A 4,006-nucleotide genomic window follows, 5' to 3' on the forward strand; every position below is an offset into this window, starting at 1 on the left:
CGTTTCAGGTGTATTTCAATTCATTGCAGCATCACTATGTTTTCTAAAAAGTTGCACAGTTCTATTGAATGTAAGATCAATACACGCCCGAATAGGTAGTTGTCTTGCTCCTCGTAGCGCATTATTCATACTCTCGGATATATTTGTTGTTAACGACCGCCATCGACGATTTTCATCATAAAAAAGACACCATTGACTTTTATCAATTTGGTCTAAATACAGCTAGGCTTCAAGATTGATTGCTTTAATTTGTTTCTTATACTGCACAAACTTTCATTTTTGTGTGTTGCTTCTAATATCCCAAAAAAAATGATTTAAGCCTCACGTTCTTGTACTTTTTCACGAGATTGCTTTTGATGTGTCGAAGACAAAATCGATGGTATCCCAATGGCTCTTTCCATTCCTCTAGATTTTCCATTGCGTGAATTATTCCTCGATGTCGGTTTGAAATAACACACAATTGTCTGTCTTGAGCAATAAAATGTATGAACTTATACAAAAACAACCTCCAACTGTGTGTAGTTTCCTCATCAACAATGGCATAAGAAACTAGTAATATATTATTGTTGGCATCTTTTGTAACAACAATAAGCATTTTACCCTTGTACGAACCTCTCAATGACAAGCATCAATGGAAATAACAGGTTGGCATAGATGAAATGCATTAATTGCAGGTCCAAAAAGCCCAAAAAATATACTTAAATAGTCCAACGCTTGTCTAGTGAAACCCTATCTCCCCGACCTGCAGGGTTTCCGTATCTCAAGATCCCTTAGTGCAGATTCATTTTGCACAAGATTGAGATAAACACTCTATAGCAAACGAATAACCATAGTCACGCAACCCACTCGACGATCTAGAAAGTCTCTATCAGCCAGTTGACAGGAAACGCGAAACCAAAGACCACTCGAGATTCCTAAGAACCAACCTGAAGGACACACATCCAGTACGAGTGAGAACGTTAGGAACTTCGAAATGGCATTCACGCCAGTGATGATCTTGCCATACAAGTACACTATGTTCTAAGTACTGAAAAGCTCTACCATTCTGAGAGCTTAGGACCATCCGATAACCCTCATGGAGACATGGTGCAACCCTTTTCAAGCCACTACTACCTTCGGATATACCACAGGATTCATACTCGATCGATCCACTTCTTAGACTTGATGTGCAATTGCCCGACATCACTCTTCGTGCCTCACTCATCTTGATAGAATCCATTGAGAACCCTAACCTTTTAGATACACCAGCTAGAACCCACTAGTTACACGAGACGAAATCCGCATTCCGTACATGAAGGTCTGTTGGAATGACAAGCACAGACTAAAATTCACTGGGTAATGCAAGGACAAACCATATAGGAAGTACACTCTTACCTCTACTTGGCCACAAATTCCCTCTAACAGGGGGATGATGTGACAACCCAAGTTGTCCCGTTACATTTTCCCGTTACCGTTAACGGAATATTCTAGTTTATAAAAGTTCCGTTAATTAGAGGTCGTCAATTTAATAAACATCTCATTTGTTTACATTTAATATGCCGTTAAGTCGTGATAAAAGGAAATAAAAACACAGGACACACATTTCCATTTATTTGGAAAATGTTAAGTTTTATTATTACGACCACTAAATCGGGTGCGACCAAAAGCCCCGTATAACGGCAGTATTGGGTAGAATTCCACTGAGCTCCAACTCCCACCCATATATAAAGGGGAGTAAACTCCATTTGGAGCTTTTCCACACTCTCTCTCTCTCTATATACTCTCTCTCTCTCTCTCTAGGCTCGTTTTCGACTCAAAAACCGCGATTTCCGACTCCTAAACGTAAGACTGTCAACCCTAACTTGTTCTATGCGTACATTATTGTCTTTTTAGCCTAAAAATCACAAGATTGAGACATGAAAAAGGAGTTTACGGCCTAAGTGCCTCCTTAGGCCGTAAACCCCCAAAAGATGGCCAAAATGACTCAAGAATGTCCCTAATGGCTTGGAAATAAATCAAGGGATTTGCCTAGGAGTGTTTAAACATTAAATCACATTATTTTAGGGCATAAAAGAGAGTTTACGGCCCAAGCACTTGCTTAGGCTGTAAACACCTCTTAATCATGTCTAAATGTCCCAAAATCACTCCCAAACCACCCTTGGGCTTAATACATAATTTAGGGACTTAGTATTTTGGGTTTAGACCATTAAAACACAATAATGAAATGAGGGAGAAAAGGGAGTTTACGTCCCAAGTATGTACCAAGGCCGTAAACACCCCTAAATGTGCCAAAAATATGGTTTTTGCCCCCCAAATGACCTTAGACTATTTCTATAAAATGCTAGGAAGGATTTAAAGGCTTAAACTCAAAGAATGGTGGGTGTATGAGAGTTCACGGCCAAGCCATAGAGCTTACGGCCGTAAACTCTCAAAGGTTAGTCATTTGGACCATAAACTCTAAAGGAGTGCCCTCTTGGAACCCCCAAACACCCCTATAGCCTTGAATAATTACTAGAAGTGATATAAGGGCTTGAAACTTCACAAAACTCAAGGTATGAGAGTTTACGGCCGTAAACTCCCTTAGGAGTTGTCCCTGGGCCGTAAACTCCCTAATAGAGCCCTTAAAGACCTTAAACTCATTCACACTTTATGGTTTTGGACTTAGGATAATTCCATGAGCAAGCTAGAAGCCTTAAACACACTAGAACCCCTCACCATGAGTTTACAGCCGTAAACTCATTGTGAGTAGTCCCTGGGCCGTAAACTAAGTGTTAAGGGTTTACTCTCGGAGAGTAAACTCCATTCCTAGGTCATACACACCTTTAAACGCTACCCGGGACACCCAAACACTTATCTAAAGTGTTTTCCGCTCCTTTGAGTGCGTATACTTGTTTAATTAGTATTAAATATACTAATTGTATGTGAACATATGTTATCATATGTTATATAGGTCATTGAGTGTGTTCGAGTCCTTACGTGACACCGAACGCCCAAACGGCACCTTCGTCGGACCTACTTGCACCAGGTGAGTTCATACCCCTGAATGAACCTTTTAATGTTTTTACATGTTTTATAGGGGGGAATACAAGTTAAACATGTTAGTTATCATATCAATCATATGTGATTGATAACCCGCATGCACAAGATTTTACCACACTTTACACTGTTTTACCGAGTAGGACACTATAAAGGTTTTCAATTGTTTCAAAACTCTTACTTATGTTGTTTTATCTAAATTCAAAACTCTTACTTATGTTGTTTTATCTAAATTCATTTTAAACTAGTTTATAAAGGCTTTCAAACTTATTTTACCAAGAACACCAAACACGATTTAATATAGAGGTTTCCAAGGTTTTCATCAAAGTTCCTTTTACGATGTATACTTTTACTTGTTTGTTACTGCTGCTTCGCTTTTACTTATTTAAAACTCCTACTTGATAACGCATTTCTTCGTGATACGCTTATACCGGTTATTGTCTCTATATCGCTTATACTTGTAGCCTCTTATACTTGATAGACGCTTTTACTTCATCAGTTGTCGTTTCCACTTCGTGATACACTTATACTTGGTACACTTATACTTCACGATTCGATTATCCCACTCTGTACACTTATACTTCACGACTCGGATATTCCACCGTACGCTTATACTTCACGACTCGGATATTTCACTGTACGCTTATACTTCACAAGTCGGTTATTCCACACTACCCACTTATACTTCACGATATGATTCCACTTGATACACACTCAAACGTAGTTAGATGTATGTATGTGCTTGTATAGATGCATATAAATAATGATTGAAGGTATTAGGAAGGCTTGTCCGCCCTATTTCCTTTTCTTCGTTGATATGTGATCTGGTGGGATCGGATGTCCATCCGAAGGTCGTTTGATTCATTAGTTATATATTATGTACACAAGCATAGACATATGGGTTTACCTCAGTCAGTTCAGTTATGAGTCTCTACCTCTAGTTCAGCACTTACATTAGAAACCCACTATTGGGAAGTCTCTACCCACTATA

This window comes from Lactuca sativa, chromosome 1 (genome assembly GCF_002870075.4).
Source record: "Lactuca sativa cultivar Salinas chromosome 1, Lsat_Salinas_v11, whole genome shotgun sequence".
In the NCBI taxonomy this organism is placed as follows: Eukaryota; Viridiplantae; Streptophyta; class Magnoliopsida; order Asterales; family Asteraceae; genus Lactuca; species Lactuca sativa.